This window comes from Myotis lucifugus, unplaced genomic scaffold, assembly GCF_000147115.1.
Source record: "Myotis lucifugus unplaced genomic scaffold, Myoluc2.0 scaffold_39, whole genome shotgun sequence".
Classification (NCBI taxonomy): Eukaryota; Metazoa; Chordata; class Mammalia; order Chiroptera; family Vespertilionidae; genus Myotis; species Myotis lucifugus.
The window spans coordinates 5,845,348-5,865,954 of NW_005871087.1; positions in this window are offsets into that span (position 1 = coordinate 5,845,348).

Consider the following 20,607-nt stretch of genomic DNA (forward strand, 5'->3'; position numbering starts at 1 on the left):
TAAGACCTTGATTTGTGTAGCCTTGTGAGACTCTATGCAGAGTACTCAACCAAGCCTGCCTGGAATTCTCACCCATAGAAACTTATTAGACAGTACATTTGTGGAGGGTTTAAACCACTACATTTGTTTTAACTTGTTAAGGCAGTGATGAAGTACTAATATAGGTGCCATGGTCACTAGTTACCCCAGAGGGTAGTTTCAGAAAGACACTGAATGCTTCATCCACAGCAATCATTGTTTCTTTGCTGGTGAGACTTTGTCATTAATCACTTTTGTTTCTAAGCCAATCATATTGATTTTGAGCTGTTTCGTCTTCTATCACTGCCATAACAAATTAACACAAAACAGAAAATAAAGAGGCCAAAATTGGTACTGAGAAAATTAAGTAATGTAAAAATTGCATGAAAACTGAATCTCTTCAATTTAAAATTTTCACAATGATCTCTTGTAACTATAACATTGATGTATTAATGTGTGGGGCAAGAAAAAAACCTTTCTACACTAAATTTGACTTTATTAAATGATTTATGCCATTGTATCAGTGGAACACATGCTACCGTTTTAAAATTAAATGCAGAGCACATTCACAGAAGCCATCAATTAGCGACCTTCTTTTATCAAACTCTGGTTTTCAAATAATATTTTAATAGGAAGCCTCATTTTACTAATGCAAAAATCTTAAGTAAGACAAGAAATATATCACTCAATACAAGACTGTTTAAACTATATGCATCTCTGAGATCAGTACCATCTTTCAGCAAAGGAGAAATGAGGACAGATGACCACATAATTCAGTGTTTAATACTAGGAGGGTATGGAATCTTCAATGAAACCTATCCTGCTCCCAACTCCATGCTAAAGTTTTTTTATAGGGTATATTGTTACCTGAAATTATAAATTTGTCTACTTTATTGCAATATATGTCTCCTAATAGGACATCAGCCACATGGGGCCAGTGAGTTTTCACTTCTTGTTCATTGTTAGACATCTAGCCTTTAGATTTGTGCCTGGTATATAGTAAAGCCACAATAAATACTTGTTAAGTAAAGACATAAATGATAAAAACTCAAGGTCAGCATTCAGCAGTTCGGATATACTGCTTTTATTTTTTAATATGTTTTTTATTGATTTCAGAGAGAAGAAGGGAGAGGGAGAGAAAGAGATAGAAACATCAATGATGAGAAGAATCATCGATCAGCTGCCTTCTGAACAACCCCTATGGGGATGGAGCCTGCAACCCAGGCATGTGCCCTGACTGGAACCGTACCTGTGGCCTCCTGGTTCATGGGTCGACGCTCAACCACTGAGCTATACCAGCTGGGCTGATATATTGCTTTAATTGTATTCATCCACTCACCAAATTGTTCCTATGCCTTGTGTTTCTAAGCTTAAATTCTCCAGTGTCTTCATTAAAACCATGTCTTCCCCGTCTTTATTTATTCAGCAAACACTATTGAGCACCTTGAATATTCCCTCATTCACTCAATATTGTTCATTCATTCACTTATTCATTCATTCAATAAACGAGGCGAGTAAGTGGGATTAGAGGAGTAACAGGGGACTAAATCATGTAGAGCCTCATAGGCCACTGTAAGGTCTTAGGCTTTTGTAAGAGTGAGAGGTCAGAAGCCATTGGAGGACTTTGACACAGTGTCATAATCTGATTAACATTTGAATAAGACCAACTTTACTAGTGAATCAGCAATGGAAACAAGGTTATAGTCAGGAAGCTGTTGGAGTGCTCATGTGTTTTTTTTTACTGCACCTGCTCTCATGTAATTCAACTTAGGAATGAATTTTATTAGAACACAGAATTAATTTTAGAAGCCGTGGTAAGACACTCAGTATTCATAATAAACTGTCCTCTCTTTTATATTCAGTCCCTCCCCATGCATAGAATTATAGGGCATTGACACTGCAAAAAAATCAGAGAGCCCATCTGATTGCCTCAGTTTATGGAATAGGGGGCTCAGTTTTGCTCATTTCTTGGTCAAGGCTCATTTTCCTTGCACCATGCTATCTTATTTATCGTCTGTTCAAATGTCTATTCCATTCACTATCACACAAAGCAATCTATACCATGTTTGTCCAAAAATTTAAAATGTCATTGCCTTGAAAGAGAAAGAAGGGCATTTCCAGGAAGCCACTTAAAGTCTCTTTCAAAGCCTATGGTGCTAGATCATCCCTCACTGAAAATCCCACTAGTTTTCAGGCTTCCTCATTTCTATATTTCTAGAGAGAGAGAGAGAGAGAGAGAGAGAGAGAGAGAGAGAGAGAGAAAGAGAGAGAGATTGACTATACTAAATTGGCTTTATCATGCTTTCCTAGGAAGAATCTAACCTTAAGATCTACCCAACTGTCTTCCTATACAACTTAAGCCAACAGGGCCAATGAATGTCATTCTCCCCACCAATCATTTCTTTGAAGTGTGTCCTATTAAAGCAGACAATATAGGTTCAGTGTATCCTTGTAGTTCACTATAAATATGAATGTATTCATAGTTATATAGAACCTGGGTGATACTGAGAAAGTACCTCTGCTATAGTATAGAGCAGTGATGGAGAACCTTTTGAGCTCGGCGTGTCAGCATTTTGAAAAACCCTAACTTAACTCTGGTGCCGTGTCACATATAGAAATTTTTTGATATTTGCAACCATAGTAAAACAAAGGCTTATATTTTTGATATTTATTTTATATATTTAAATGCCATTTAACAAAGAAAAATCAACCAAAAAAATGAGTTCGCATGTCACCTCTGACACGCGTGTCATAGGTTCGCCATCACTGGTATAGAGAATAGCAGCTAAGAAAATCTGAGTTGCCACTCCCACACTTTCATAGTTCTACAACCTTTATTGAAGTAATGCGACCTTGTTTAGTCTGTTTATAGTATAGTCTGTCTATAATATGGGCCTATCAGGAGTGAGGAATAAATGAAATAACATGCATGTATCAAGCATTTAGCACAGAGCCTGGCACATAGCAAGTGCTCAATAAATACTATTGCTGTTTAAATCCTTATTCTAGTGATCATCACTGTGAAGATGGGCATGTATCTTCAAAAACGGTACCTGAGTGCAGGAAGCAGGCATGCTACCTTTGTATCATCTGGTGAGAAAGACCACATATTGGAAAGGGGTAATTCTAGATACAAGAGTGTGAATCCACAAAGCAATTCTGCCAATCCCTTTCTTCCACCATATATATATATATTTGTTGACATAGGGAAAACTGAAGCAAGAATTTTCAGGTTCTTAGGGTAAGTTTGAGGTCATGGATGCAAAGAGAGCCAGGTACATAAGGCAGGGGCAAAGTGATCGATTTAAATCCTCTGTTGGTGATAACACCAAGGGCAGAAGCTCAGATAGATCTTTCTATTTTATTCGGTTTTACTTATATAAGGATGATAAAGAAAGGCAGTAAAAAAAGATGAAGGATGGGAGAAGGGGAGAAAGAAAGGAAAGGGATAAGAAAATGTTAAGAAGTAAAAAGGGAGAATTAAAGAAGAAGAAGGAAGAAACCAAATAGTGGAAGAGAAGGAAGAGGGAGAAATAAAAAGAGAAAGGCTGAGTCTACAGCCCAATGTAAACCCAAGATAAAAGCCAGGATCAGCATCATAAGACTAACACAGAATATAAAGTACATTTACAATTAAACCAATTTTTCTTACATTCCTGAGCCTTTTTTGTGAATGAAATTTCCTCTATCTTTAAAGAACTGAAGCTTTAATTTTTCATGATCTTTAAATGCCAATGACATCACTGAGAAATTACTTGAGTCTTGTTTTCATGGTTACATGTACGTCACTGCTACCCTGTTGAAGTAAAATCTTATAACTCACAAATGAAGTGAATATAAAGGTAAATGTACTCAAGTATGTCCATTTTGCTAAAAATACCAGCCTCCTAGCAAAAGAGGGGAGGACTAAAATAACAAGCAATTTTAAATTTGACACTGATGATACTTATCACAATTATTTTGCTTTTATTTGCTACCATTTGGCAAAATATCTCTACACCAACATTTAATATTCTTGATACTATCTCTTAATTATATTCCAGATAAGCTTATTGATTAAATGTACTCTGTTGGATAAGAGAAAAGAAGTAGACCATTTAAGATTATGATTAAACTATTTTTAGTGATATAACTTTATTTGACTTCCTTTTCCTAAAATTAAATGTAGATACAGTATTCAAAATTCGGCAAAAAGTCAACAACCTGAAATTCCATAATCTGTTGTTTTGGTGTGGAAGCCAACCAAGCATATTTCCTCGCCTGTAATTGAATTCCTCTATCCAACCTCTTAGTATTAAATTAGTAGGAAATCTTACAAGGTGGTTGCCCTTTATTGATGTCCAAGTTCGCAAGTCAGTTTAGCTTTAAATAGTAACACTAATAATAACAGGTGAGAGGTGATAATTGGCTTGAACTCTGCGGGGGAGGGGGAGAGTTTACAATGGAAATGGACAAAGGCAGATAGATATAAGCAGGGATAATAGTAAAACATACTTATCAGCTGGTATGGTCAAGTCACCGGCCAATCAGAATAGATGCAGATATAAACCACCAACACTGGTAGGCCTACCTGTATTTATCAGGTAAACCACTCACACAGAACACATACATGATGAATAATTATGAAATGTGTTGGTGGTAAAGTTTCTGGGTTTCATGATTGGGTGTATGGTAATGCCATTTCCCAAAATGAGGAAGATTGAATAAAGAATAAATTTAGTGTGTTGGTGGTAGAGGTAATATAGACTTTAATTTCTAACATAAAAAGTTGTAGATGCTTATAAAATATTCAAATGAAGAAGTAGACAATTGAATAAATGTTTCTGGAGCTCAGAGGCCAGGTATGAACGAAAGACATAAATTGAATCAGCATATAGAGAAGATTAAAAATCATGAGAATGAAAATTTACTTAAAGAGAGGGGTATGGAGAGGAGATATAAGAAGAGGACACAGGCCCTAACTGGTTTGGTTCAGTGGATAGAGCATCGGCCTGTGGACTCAAGGGTCCCAGGTTCGACTCTGGACAAGGGCATGTACCTTGGTTGTTGGACACATACCCAGTAGGGAGTGTACAGGAGGCAGCTGATCGATGTTTCTCTCTCATCGATGTTTCAAACTCTCTATCCCTCTCCCTTCCTCTCTGTAAAAAAAAAATCAATAAAATATATTTTAAAAAAGCGAAGAGGACGCAGGATGAAACCCCAAGGTTAGAAAGATCCAACCTTTAGTTAGAGATGGAGCAATGAAGGAGGAGCCAAGTAAGAAATAATAAAGCACAGTGAGGAAACTGGGGAGGTGTATTGTCACAGAAGCCACCAAAGTTACTATGCCAAAAAGATCACTTATAAAGAAAAGGAACCAGTGAACTATTCCACATGCTCCCAGAAGCTGAGTGAGAATGCAGCTCACTTGATCTTATCAAGTAATAGTTATGGCTGAAGCTTTTTCCTTAAGTGGTGAAGCCAGAAGCCACGTTGGAATAAGATGGATAGAAAAGAAGAGAGGATGAGGAGATAACATATTTAGAGACAAGACTCAACAAATTTGATAATGACATGCAGCAGAGAAATGAAGTAAAGGATGCTGAAAAGTGTGGGATCCAGAGTTTGTTTTGAATGTGGGAGATATTAAAATGTGTTCACATGTAATCTTCACAAATCTATGATCCAGGGATGTTGCTTTCCCCCATTGATCAGATGAGAAAACTGAGGCTCAGAGAGGTTAAAAAATGTGACCCAGGTCTCCCAGCTAGGAAGAGGAAGAGGTAAAATTTGAACCCAGGTCATCTCCTTCCGAAGCCCTAAGAAGCACTGCCACTTATTACATTTTATCACCTTTATTTATCCACATAAATCTCCCTCACTTTTTAAATACAAGGACTGAGCCTAACTCATCCTTGAATCCCCAGCACCTAGTGCAATATCTGGTAATTAATAATGGGCACTTAATAAGCATGTTTCAGAAATAAATAAATTAACCGAAAGTCAGATTCTGGCCTTTAAAACAAAGAAAAAATACAGAACTTCTCTATAGAACAATGGTATTAAGAACATTAGAAATACAGAAAAATTGGATAGCCTTTAAAATATTTGGAATACTGTGAAAACATAGAGAAGTAGTGACTTTCATTAAGGCTGAATATAATACTTAAACCTGTATTTAAAATGTAATTTCTTCACACCATTGCATTTCCCAAGTTTGTAACCAGCCAAATAGTCAGAAAGAACTTGCTCTAATCTTACAGAATCACCAGTCTCTACAATAATGAACAACTCACTTGTCACTTATTTTCCCCCTGCACTTAAAATACATACAAGGTCCTTAATCCCACATGGAATCCATTCTCAGGTAATACTGATTTCACTGTGCTGTTCCACATAAGGCCAGCGTATTTGTAAGGAATGAAAAAGGTGCATTCAATCATTGTGATATTTTGTGTGGCTGGCAAGATAAATGGATTTTTAAAGCATTCATGTGATTGACTGATTCCTCCCAACCACTACACATTCTACTCAGCTGTTTTGCTGGCATATTACTTCATATATTTTAATACAGATATTAATCATCCTGTTAAGCGTATGAGTAAAGCACTTTTAGAAAAGTTCCTAAGGTGAAAATCACACACAATATTTTTAAAATGTGTGAATGGACGTTTGTCTTAAAATGCTAATAACTTTAAGTATCTGCTGAAAGAATTTTGTTTTGAGCTTCCTCCAATAAACATCTTCCTTCTCAGTTTCAGCAAATTTACACTTTGAATGTTTGACTAGAAAAAAAAAGTTTTTCAGATTAACAAAACAGAGTACATTGGATTGGTTTGGTTTAGTTTGGTTAAGATTAGGTAGAGAAAAGAAATTTAGGGTCTGCCCATTGACTATTTACCTGTGTATATTGCTAAAAGCTACTTGAACCAAGTTAAATAAAATAAGGATGCCTAGGTAGGCTGAATTTGTGTTCTGATTATTTCCAGACGTCTTCTACTGCTACAAAGTTTTAAAAAAATCTTTTTCGTGCTTAATGTAAGGCTTACCTGCCTACCAATTTCCTCCTAGTATATCTATAAGCATCAAGTATTTTTTTTCCTAAAGGGGATATACTATACAATTTAGCTATTCATTTATGCAAATGATAGTAAACAGAATTATAAAGACAGATAATAAACAGCAAATGAGGTTATTTTGTTTCACGCTTTATGTTGTCAGAGTTCTGAGCATGGTTTAGTGTTTTCTATTCATGACTTTATATTACCAAATTACTCCCTGATGGTGTCTCAGATGTGCTTTTGTCTGCAAAAGAGAAGGAATAAAATACCAGGACATTAACGTTAAATTACAATCGTTAATGGCGTAAATACGAAAATAATTACTGCATCATACCATCAATTGTTATGTGTTCATTACTGAAGTTCTTGTAAAGCCTTCATTTTCTTGTTACAATTATTTTTTCCCTTTATTTTTGTCTGGCTATTTTATAGCCTTGACAGTACTTTAGCAACATTCAGCAGTTACACAAGCCATTTAATCCTGCTCAAAGCTTCATTTAAACTTCATTTTAGCTGCATTTTATTTGTGTATATATGCCTTTTACTTCTTTCTGACAGTCAAAAGGTACTTCTGGAGTAGGTGCTGGAAAGATATGTCAAGGGAGATCAGCTAAAACCGGCAATAAACTTCAGTGAAGGTTTCAGACCTACTTTAACATCGCTCGCTGCAATACCTTTTTATCCCTCCAACTTAACTGCGCCCCTTCCTCTAAAATTTTAGCTTCAGAGCCCCCCCCCCCCCAAATAGCATCTCTTGAAAATTCACTTATAATTTCTCAGGCAAGATGCTTTAAAATCTCTGCTCTCTTCTTCCTCCGGTCTGGGTACTACTCATACACCGGCTTCACCTGTCTTTCTCCTGCTCCTAATCTTCCCTCTTTCCCAGTGTTTTCTCCCTAGCTGGCAGAAAAGGGATCCCCTCCAGACACACACACACACACACACACACACACACCAGGCGCCTGGGCTTCGGAGGTCGACCAAGTACACCCTTTTGTCTGCTCCACTCTGAGGCCATCACTTTGCTCCTTGCCTGCCAGCCTCAGGCAGGCAGTGGCAGGAAAACTCACCTCCAACTGGGAGGGGGCAGGGTGGGAGGTCGGTGGGCCGTCCAGCATCCCTAGCTGCTGTATACACACACACACACACACACACACACACACACACACACACACACACACACACATTCATACACACAGAAGTCTTCTGTCACCTGTTCACTTTCAAAGCCAGCTCCAGTGCTGGGTAAAACTTATCCCTCCTCCACCCCCACTCCCCACCTCCAGGAGTTCGGTCCACGAGGCATCCCATGCATAGCTTTTCCAAAATATCTGGACGGGGGGAGTGCACACGGGATACTGCAATTACATGCTATGTCCCTAGTACCTCTCCCTCCCTTTCTCTTTTCACCCATCTTCTCTGCAATCACACACACAGCCTTTGCATGCCAACACGCGCGCACAAGGAGCACCCCCTCTCTGCTGACAGCCCAGGCTCCGAGCCTCAGCCTCCAAGGTTCTGTCCCTGTCCCAGTCCCAATGCCGGGCGCCAAGCCCTTAGCACAGACTCCAACTGCTGCCCTGTGCAGCTCAGCGCTGCCGGCTCCCTAACCCCAGCCCAGGCTCCAAACTTTTTCTCATCATTTCTCCGGCCCCAAATCACGCGCATCCCGGAGGTTTGACACCCTAGTCCGGATCCCAGACCACACATGGGAATGGGGCGAGGACCGCTGTCCCCGTGGGCGCCAGGGCTCCAAGTGCCCAGCCTCAGTGTACCCAGGACCGCCCCGGGCCTGGCAAGGATGCGAAGGGAGCTTGGGCGGATCCGGCTGGCAGGTGCAACTTGGCAGCGCCTCCGGAGTTCACGCCCTCGGGGACCGCGGGTTTGGCCTGATGAGAACAAAGCTGGAGTCCGGGGAGACTGTCAGACTGGAGGCGCTAAGACAATAGCAATAAAGGGAACTTGCAGGAGGACCGCTGCGCAAAGTTGTCTCGGAGTCCGATTGTCCTGGGATGGCAGCAGGCTCCTGCTGCAGACCCCAAACCCCCCTGGCCCCGGGCCCCGCCGCGATACACGCAAAAACCCTGGCTCAGCTGCCCTTCCCTGGATGCTACGCAAATACCCCGGGCGCCCACACACAGCTTAGGGCCCCAGGGACACTCCGGGACTTGGACAGCAGCTGCCGGGCGGGAAGACCCGCCGGCGCGCTCTCCTGCCTTTACCTTTCCGCGGGCTGCCTGGGAGTCCGCGGCGCGCCGCCCGCTGGCTGTGCCCTCAGCCCCTGCCTCCGTCGCCAGGAGCAGACAGCGGGAGCCGGCTCTCTGAGCCCCGCCCCCAGACGCCAGGCCCCGCCCCCGGGCGCCAAGCCCCGCCCCTCCACGCCGGCCTGCAACCGCAGGGAGCCAAGCTGGCCCAGTGGGGTTTTCGCGCGCGCGTGCAGTGGCGACGAGGCAGCTGCAGCTGCTCCCGCTGCAACCACCGCTGTCTTCGCCACGGCTGCGGAAGCATCCCACAGACCAAAATGTCCCGAATTGTCAAGGGGTTCTCGGTACAACAGAGGATGAGAAATGCTCTCTGGAACAGGGCAAGTATGGTCCATGCACCTGCAGCATCAGCGTGCCCAGAGCTTGCATTGCCCTTAATGCAAATTTCTGAGCTCCACCCCAGACCAACTGAATCAGAATCTATGGAGGTGAAGCCTAGCACTGAGTATTTTAACAAGTTCCTGGGGTGATTTCAAGTACATTGAAGTTGGAGAAGCACTGCTCTTTTGCTCAAGAACTAAGGGGCTGATCAGATGCAATTCTAAAACCCAGGAGCCCACCGGGGCCAAGGATTTAACTTGGCAGTGTTTGCAAAACCAGGGAGTACATTGTCTGCACCCTGGGTGTCATTCATCTTGCTTTATTGACTGCGAAGTCTTTAGAGATAAACAGAGGGGGGAACACATTTACTTCTGATCTGACAGCTCTAATGAGCTCGAGGAAGAATTATGTAAACATTATTAAGTGTAATAAACACGTGTCGGCGGCACCAGGCAATCTTCTCTGGAGTTGGCAAAAGCCGGCACGAGCCAACGTTTTATTCATAATGTCTTTTTAACTTTATGTTGCCTGTGTAATAGGCCTTTGGCTTTGCTGTTGCCCAGACGGAAAATCATTACCCCCGTAATGGATGAGCCAGTTCAAAAGGAGAGCCACTGAGATGCTGAGCACTTTCATTCATAAATGCTGTGTATCAGAGACGGGAAACCATCTCCTGCCAATGTGGCCATCTTAATTATCCGACTCTTGTCCAGGTTTCTTGTTTCAACTTCCTCAGTCACAACACAGCTTAAACTAAAAAACCAAACAAATGTTAGCCATTCCGTCACTTAATCATGTTATTTGTAGTGAACTCCCCCTTCATCTTTTCTACTCTACTTTCTACAGCTTCAGGTCTTATTAACTAAATACTGGAGGACTTGGTGATGGTTTTTCAGACGGAGAACAGCAGTGGGCTCTTTGGCTTCCACTGCTAGCTCCAGGAACTGAGTCTGGCTTTGAACCCCTAATTTTGGTCGATTTGGAATCACAGGGACAATGGTGGCAGAGCTCCATTCTTTTTTAAAAAAATATATTTCTTCATTGATTTCAGAGAGGAAGGGAGAAGGAGAGAGAGAGAGAAACATCAATGATGAGAGAGAATCATTGACTTGGCTGCCTCCTGCACACCCCCTACTGGGGAACGAGCCCGCACCCAGGCATGTGCCCTTGGCCGGAATCGAACCTGGGACCCTTCAGTCCGCAGGCTGACGCTCTATCCACTGAGCCAAGCTGGCTAGGGCAGAGCTCCATTCTTACCCAACTCCCTGTCAAGGGTAGGTTTCTTAGGTCAGGCTGCAAGGAGCAGGCCCTAAGTGAGGACTTATTAAGGAATCCTGCCCTAGTCGGTTTGGCTTAGTAGATAGAATGTTGGCCTGTGGACTGAAGGGTCCCGGGTTTGATTCCAGTCAAGGGCATATGCCCAGGTTGTGGGCTCAATCCCCAGTGTGGGGTGTGCAGGAGGCAGCCGATCAATGATTCTCTCTCATCATTGATGTTTCTATCTCTCTCTCCCTCTCCCTTCCTCTCAGAAATCAACAAAAAAATATTTTTTTAAGAAATCCTGCAAGAGATTAAGAAAGTGCTCTCAGGAGAAACCACACAGGGAATTGATGAGCAGAATAGGGAAGAAGAGAAAGCCACACACAAAAGTCTGGAAGTCCCACTGCAAGTAGGGCTTGTTCAGACTCTCTGGGGAAGCTCAGGAGTTTAAGTTAAGCCTCTGAGTCTAAATGGCCCCAAACTGAATTAAGAGAGCTAGGCATTGATATTCCTTTTCTGGACAGTATATTTTCTGGACAGTTAACAACCTCCTAAGGGAAAAAACTTCTTGGTATTTCAGTAGGCTCCAGTGGCTTGAGGGCTGTTCCTCCAAAGAAAGTCAAGGTCGCTAGCTCTTTAAAGCAATGGAATCAGAAATTTGGGGGAGGTGAGATGTCACACAAAAATAGTAAAAAGGATTTGAGGTTATCTGGGTTGAGCACTGACTTTGTTTCTCCAATGTCTGAGTTTCCCATTGGGACAATAGGCATGAGCTGAGTGTCTAAAACCCCACCCAGGAGGGGTTAACTCCAGGCAAGGGAGGCTCAGCAGCAAGCCACTATGGAATGTTCTATGGGGTCAGGTGGTGGGGGCATTGAGGGGCCTGGGTAAGCTGAGCTGTAAGCCAACTTGGCAGGGTCCTCATAAGTTTGTTGCCTGGGGTAGCCAGCATTTGATGCCTGGCATGAAAATGTAGAAATGATCAGCCCATCTTAGCCAGAGAGGCTGTGACAACCCACACAGGGCAGCTAAATACAGTATTGAGAATTCCCCTCCCCACTTTCTGCCCTCCCAGCTCCTAATACCAGAGGAAAAAGGAATTATACTTTGAATATAAAAGGAAAAAGATATCCCCCAAACCAAACATTGGTTCTCCTGGAATCCTAGGTGATGCTTTGATAAGAGAAAGAAGTTATGCCCCCTACCAACTAAGGCTCCTTATACTTAAGACTGGCCTGTGATCAGGGAAAGCATTCTGAACTGGAGCTAAAACTGGAAATTTAAACTTGAACTTTCAATACATGTGAGTGAGTAACTGAAAGTGAGCCATGAGTTAAGAAATCTGTCTTGTTGAATGGTCTGCTATCAGGTAAGGAAGAGAGATTTCACACATGCATTTGGAACCAGTGGCTTGAAAGTAATACAGGATGTCCCTCCAAAAAATATACACACATTGAATGATTATAAAGTCAGTGATTATGAATATAGAGCTCATTTTCAAAATTTAAAAGAATCTACAGAAATGAATAATTTTGTTGTCAATGCCTGTTTATAAACCAATGACCATTCTGGTTCAGGCACTGCTGATGATGCAAAGCAATGGAATCACAAACATCAAGAATCATTTTGTTCGGTATTTGTGCACCCTCAATTCATCGACTGTTGCAGTTTTGTACCCTAAACTTTATTTTTTATGGATTCCCCATAAAAAAATGTCTAGTGGCACTCTAGGATATATTTTCTTTGTTCAAAGTTTAGTCTGGCTTCACCCATTATTTCAAATCAGTTAAAACCAGAAAAGGAGTGAAAATTGAGTTATCACCTGTTGAAGTGTATATACATTCTGGGGGAGATGCCCTATAATAGTATAATAGTTTCATGTTTACACTTCAGTTCGTGCAGTAAGTCAGTAATCATTGGAACTGTTTACTTCTCCTGGCTGCCTCCTGTGACATGCCCACAAGTAACCTCCTCTACCTTAGGTGAGGCTCCTCACCGATGTTGACTGGGATGGCTGTGGTCAGGCAAGACTCGTCCACTGCTTGAGGACACATCCTGCCTGATTGTCATATGCCCTAAAATGTTGGAGATATTAGCAAGGCAAGGCACAGAGGAAACGCTATAATATAATTACATGTGGTTAAACACCATGTCTAAGTCTAATTGTTTTAATTTCTTTTAAGATAAACCATCAGCTTAGAAATAGGCCTAGGATGACTTCCTCTGCTTCGTTTTCATTTGTAATTTCTTTAAAATATCTAGATAAATACTTCATTTTTATGTTGGTTAGGATGTGTGGCTCTAGTTATATACCCATGAGTTCAACACTTGGGGAAATTGCTATGGCCACCCATTGGAAACTGGGGCTGATGATAATTTGAAGCTGGGAGGATCTGGTTTTGCAGATGTTGCCATTTTGCCACCATACAGATGGCAGATTGATTTTCACCCATATTTGAAGTGCTCTGCATTGTTCCAGCTAGAAATGCCAGCTCAAGTGTTCTCTCCGAAGCTCCCAATTCTGCCCTCTAGTCCAATTCTATTCCCAGACCTTACTGGCTTCGTTTCCCACTTGACCATGACTGTAAGATAAGATACACAGTACATCCTGTGCTGAAACAGAGTGTGATAAATATGATTCATTAAACACAGTGTACATCAATATCAGGTCAGGCTAGAAAATATATAGCATAATGAATAGTCTACAGTTTGAGATTCAAGAAAGTGCAGTCGTCCCATGGAGGGTTTTCAGTGGCATCATCAATCATGGAAGTAAAAGTGGAGTGGTTTGCGGTATTACTAGAATACCATAAAGATAGGCTATTTTCCACTTGCTTCTCACTCCTCCACGAACTCTCATCTGCTTTCCTTAATGATGATAAAATCAACCTACTACCTATGAGTATCGAGCAATTACCATTTCCTCCTATTGATATAACCCCTTAGGGTGTCAATTAGTGCATATTATTTTCCAAGAATAATTTAATAGGTTACCAAAGTTTAATCAATGATCACAGTCTTAGACTTTGATATCATAGAAGGAGATGAGTTACGAATCTCCCAAAAAATAGAATAGTTTTTTGGGGGAAAGCACAAGATCTAACTCACTGCCCACTTGAAAAAAATTTATTCCCAGATATTTCAAATTATTTCTTAAAGGATCAGTTTTTGGGGGACTAATAATAGTGATGAAGAAAATGGGAGTCTATAGAGAAAAATAAGTATTATGAAGGATGAACTATGTCTCTAATACAACTGATTCATAGAAATGTGTGTGCATAAATTTACTTGTTGAATTTAGCTGGATTGAACAGTTGTTTTGAAAGATGAACTTTGAGCTACCTGCCATATAATTTAACTCACATTTTTCATATTCAAATGAACAACACAAATTTCAGTCCACAAAATATTTACCCAAGTGCCTACTATATGCAATGCAATATGCTACCGGTAAATGCTTTAAGGAGTTCAGAAATAAATTATTTCCTCAAAAATTTCAAGCTTGCCGAAACCGGTTTGGCTCAGTGGATAGAGCGTTGGCCTGCGGACTCAAGGGTCCCAGGTTCGATTCCGGTCAAGGGCATGTACCTTGGTTGCAGGCACATCCCCAGTTAGGGGGTGTACAGGAGGCAGCTGATCGATGTTTCTCTCTCATCGATGTTTCTAGCTCTCTGTCCCTCTCCCTTCCTCTCTGTAAAAAATCAATAAAATATATATTTTAAAAAAAAAAAAAAAAAAAAAAAAAAAAAAAAAAAAAAAAAAAAAAAATTTCAAGCTTATTTTCCTTATTGTAAAATGGCACTAAAACCAAAAAAAAATATGGAAGGAAAAAGGAATACAATGCATAACTCTTATTTTCTTAATAACAATCCCTTACTTTAATTTTTAATTTATACCTTTGCACATTGATTGTAATCCCAACAATGTGATCCATTGTATGTATACTCATGGATCACAGTCACAGGGTAGGCATTTTTCTATGGCACAGATTCCCTCATCTACTTTTTTTTGCCCAAATGGCATGCTTATCCTAAAATTAATATGCAAATGCAAGAGACCCAGAATAGCCAACACAATCTTGAATAAGAAGAACAAATTAAGGGAGGTCCCACTTTGCTATTTCAAAACTTACTACAAAGCTATAATAATCAAGCCTATGTAACACTGGCATAGGATAGACATATAAGTTAATAGTTGAGAAAACAGAGTCCAGAAATAAATCTGTACATTTATGCTCAATTCATTTTTCACAAGAGTGCCAAGACCATCCCACAGAAAAAGAATAAGTTTTTCAACAAATGGGACTGAGACAACTGGATATCCATATTCAAAAGAATGAATTTGGACCCCTACCATATACCATATACAAAAATTAACTCAAAATGGACAAAAGATTTTAATGTAAGAGCTAAAACTATAAAATATAGAAGTACACACATTAGTAAATATCTTTTACTTTGAATTTGTCAATGGTTTTCTATATATGACAGTAAAAGCACAGTCTTTTTGTTGTTGTTGTTGTCCTTTGCTGTAAACAATACCATAAGCAGGAACAGATATGATTAGAAACAAGTGATATTTGCCCTAGAAATTCTATAGAGGTTCCTCCTTCTTTTCTAACATTTGGATTCTTATTTAATCTGATGAGTTTTCTCTTTGGGTAATATGATATTTACCTGCTGGTAATTTAATTTTTTAAATTAAAAAGGGTAGATTAGAAAATGCATGGATATGGGCCATTTTCAGTAATGCTGATTAATACTTTTAAGAGTGCTTTGAGCAGGCTTACGATTTTCTGGGAAATTTTCTATATTTTTAAATTTATAGCAGACAATATTTGCACTTCTTCCTTCTATCTAACAGAACCTCAATTTTATTATCTTCACTCCTCCCTCAACTTTGCTTCAGAGGAGGTAAGAGGGTAAAACATAATTGGTCTAAGTCAACCATGGTGGCCCCTTTCCTGAATTGGGGGCATGAGCTTGGGATGCAATTTCAGTCACTGAGTCAAGAGGAAAACTGTGTGTGTGTGTGTGTGTGTGTGTGTGTGTGTGTGTGTGTGTCTTAGGATGGTGGGTAAGGGGGGCACATGAGTAAAGGTTCTCCTAACTGACAACAAAAAAAGAGACAGTATTAGTTCTGCCTTTCTGACCACCATCCTATAACAGCCAGGGAGTATAATATGAAAAATGCAGTGAAAACATGAAAAAAAGCTTGACAATGCTGTTTAGCCCCTAAGTTAACCTAACCTGGAGCCGATCCTATTTCCAAACTTCTTGTTTTAAAAAATAACACAAATTATTGTTCAATTATTTTGAATTGTTTTATTTTACTTACAGACAAAAGCATTATAATATATTTTAATGCTCTTTTTGTAGCTTGAATTTCGTTTCTTTTTTTTCTTTTCTTTCTTTTTTTAATTTTTTTATTTTAATGCTCTTTTATCTCTTCTCTTCTTTTCCCCCTGTTCCTAATCATTTATATAATCTTCTGTATATATTTAAAGAACTTTTTTAAATTAAAGGTAACATATTTTCAGAATATGATACAAAATATAAACATAGAGTATAATGAGTTATTATAAAGCAAACACTACTGTAAACACCACTTTGGTCAAGAAATGAAACATAACTAGCTCCCCTGAGGGCTCAGCATTCCACCCTCCAATCACAGTCCTTCCCTTCCCCGTGGCATCAATCACAGTCCTAATTTCTACAATACTCACTTGTTTTCATTTTGCTTTTCCAGTTATGCATGCAACCTTAAACAATACAGCTTAATTTAATTCTTTTGCATTTTGTATGATTGAAAATATATATGTATTATTTTAAGATTGCTTTCTTTCACTTATGTTTGTGAGACTTACCATGCCATGTTGAGTACAGTTTATTATTTCTGTTGCTCTGTAGTACAGTATTCCAACATATGAATCTATCGCAATTTTCCTATCCATATGCTGTGGATGGATAATGAATTGTTCCTAGGTTTTTGCCTATTGTAAACAATGCTGCTATGACTGTTGCTGTATAGGTATCCTGATGTTAACACCCACTTTTGTGAGGGTATGCACTTTCAGTGGATGTACAAGATTGTAGGGTATGTATTTAGTCAAATTTACCAAACAAAATGCCCGATCATTTTCCAAAGTGATTATGCTCCCCAATTAAGTGCATACGAGTCTTCTGTTGTTCACATTTTTGCCAACATTTGGTATCAAATTTCAAAATTGTTTACCAATCTCTAGGGCAGAAAATATTACTTCATTGTGATTTTGCTTTTTGTTTTCTTGGCTATCCAGGAGGAAATTTAAAATATTGCCCTTTTCATACACTAATGTATTTCCTTGTTTGCTAAATGCCTATCCTAGACTTTTCTGTGTTTCAGTGAGGCATTTATCAAAAAGAATTCTGATTTAAAAACTTTAACATTGACAGCATGGAGCCTTTAAAAGAACTTGGCATTGTTAAAGTGAATATAACTCATCATTCCCAATGCACTTAAAAATCATTTCACTGGGACTTTGAACCCCTTTTAACATTTCGCTGCCAAACCAAGACAATAATTAATTGTAAATGCTAGAAAAAAATTAATACACTTAAATTCATTAGTGCATCTATATCTGGAAGATGAATTGTACAAAGCTCTTAGCTACAATCTGTAAAATATGTTGTAAATACTTTTGAAACTCCTTTGGGTGGTGTGTTGACTTAAATTTTATCGTTAAAATATCTGACATATCACAGTCTGTCTTTCAAGTATAGGTTGAAAATTTTAGTAGATTGTTACTATATTATAGAAATGCAGAAAGATTAATGGCAAAATCATTTATTGAGTTTATTTCCAATAAGCAAAGGTCCTGGTGAAAACTGGTTTGGGAAGTTAAACCCTATTCTTAAGAAATAAAGAATTCCAGCCCCACCTGGTTCGGCTCAGTGGATAGAGCACCAGCCTGCAGACTGAAGGGTCCCAGGTTGGTTCGATTCTAGTCAGGGGGCACATGCGTGGGTTGTGGGCTCGATATCCAGTTAGGGGTGTGCAGGAGGCAGCCAATCAATGATTCTCTCTCATCATTTATCTCTCCCTCCCTCTCCCTTCTTCTCTGAAATCAATAAAAATATTTTTTTAAAGAAACAAAGCTCTCTACCTGAATTAGGCATAATTTGTGGACTCCATAATTTGTAGATGTGATTTGTTGAAATATCAAAATAATTGAGTTATTTTTCTCTATTGAAAGATATTAATATTTTAAAATATAATGCCTAATATAGCACAAATATGTAAATATTTAGCGTTCTCATGACATAATTATATCTTTGCATTTGTATAAATACAAAATATTGACATTAATTAAATTGTGAAGCAACTTGTAGGTTAATATATTTTTACTCAAATAGATTTAATCCATGATATAAAAAATTCTGAAGGAATTCTCTATTTTGATCATGTATATGGTATGTGTATATATGCTAGGAGTTTTTAGGTGTTTTGTTTATTTCTTTGGAAGGTTATTTGAAGCATCCTAATAAGCTATCTGTGTTTACTTGTTAACATGTAAACACTGGTATTTAGTAGGAAATCTTATGATCAGTTGGAGGGTTGAACTATATGAGCTTTAATACTTTTTTTAACACTCTAACGTCATGTTTGGAATGAGCCAAATTTTATTTAGTAAACATTTATTGAGTGCAAAAAAAGAAAGTCATGAAATTTTATAGCAAACTGGTTTAAAATATTCATTTGAACCTGAAAGCAACTTCAACTGTGGACCATGACAAAGTAACTGGTACCAGACATGCCCTCTTGAAAAAAAAATAAATATAAAATTAGAAAATATATGAAGTCACTATTTTCCTAAAATTAACAATAGGCTGAACAAGATGGTCATCCTTGGCAGAACATAAATATTAGAGATGAGCCTCATAGTTGGCCCTTCACCTCAGCTTCCCACTGGCAGGAAAGTGGAGCTGGTGGTCTCATTGGTCTGAAGAGAAAAAGATTGATGATCCAAGATGTTGAGATACCTGCAATTTATAAGATATTTTGCCTTAGAAAAGAAGCTATGCTGATGGGGGCATAGGAAGAGTGTGTGGGATTAACTGCTGGCCAAGGGCTGGGCTGTTTATTTGCAGAGGGAGACTTAGCAAGGCCTCCCAAAGATTGCTTTTTTTAGGGTTGAGAGCTACTAGTAGATAGTAACACTAGAGGGCCTACCGTTCTGGAATTAATTGGGAGTCTCAGCCAAAGTAAAGAGACTTCAATCATCACTCAGTTGAGACCTCAGAGAAATTATGTCCTGAGCATAAGAACCATGCTGTAGTATAAGCACGTCCCTAGGATGAAGTTAAACACTAAGTATAAATACAATTCTAATCAAGAATTCTCAAGTTACATTATGGCTATAATAGCAAAGCTCAGTGAATATACTAACAACCTCGGCACTGTGCACTTTAAGGGTGAGTTTTTATGGTATTTGAATTATAGCTCAATAAAGTTTTTTAAAAAGAAGAAAAGAATAAAGATAAGCCTGACAAGAACAAAAGTATACACCAATAATTTACCTGCCAGCCACAAAAAAATCAACATTGATTAAGGCACAATATAATTCATATTCCCTATAATTTATAATCCATAATGTCAAGCATATAGCAAAAGTTACTAAAGATAAGAAAACAGAAAAAAAAGTGAACCATATTTAAAAGAAAAAGTAGCCTATAAAAATCAATACCAAATATCCAGATGTTGGACACAGCTAACAGGGATTTTAAAACAGCTTTTAAAAATATTTTAAAGGACATGATGAGTGAAAAGATGGGTATCTCAGAATAGAAATGGAAATTATAAAAATGAACCAAATGGAAAGTGTAGAATTGAAAAGTATAAAAATTTTACTTGATAGTTTTAAGCAAAGATTGACAACAGGGGGAAAAAGAGTTCTTGACTTCAAGGAAAGATCAATATGCACTTATACAATTTAAAGAACAGAGAGAAAAAAAATATAGAAAAAATGAATGGTATGAGATATATGGAATGATATCTTAGAAGGAAAGGAGAGGAGAGGAAGAGAAAACGAAAAGAGGAGGAGGATAAGGAAGCAGTGGAGGAGGAAGAGGAGGAGGAAGAGGAGGAGGGAGAGGATGATGAGAGAATGATGCAATAGGAGGGGAAGGAGGAGGAGAAGGAGGGAGAGGACGATGAGAGAATGATGCAATAAAGAATGTTTTAAAAATAATGACCAAAACTTTCCTGTGCTTGATATAAAAGCACAGCTCACATTGCTCTTTTTAAAAAATCTAAACAAAATCATTCAAATTTAAAATAGTGGGAATCAATGTTCATTATATGTTGATTATTTTTGTCCTTGAATTTTCCATCAATTTGTAGAAATAGATGGAATAAAACCACCACAGACTCATGAGGGTAACGTGCTAAAGTTCAGAATATTCAAAGTTTGCCTAAAATAACCACTTGTGAGTATAAAATCAACATAAGTATTCAACAAATTAAATCTATGATTAAATATTTTAAATTATAAAACATTTAATTTTATAAGCTTAAGCTTATATTTCTTTATAGCTGATGATCACAGAAATTCTTTTATAAGTGATATATGATAAAGAATGGCCTACAACCTTTAGAATATTCCATCAAGAAAACATATATATTGTCCAGCCTGTTGTGAACTCAGTGTTTGAGTGTCGACC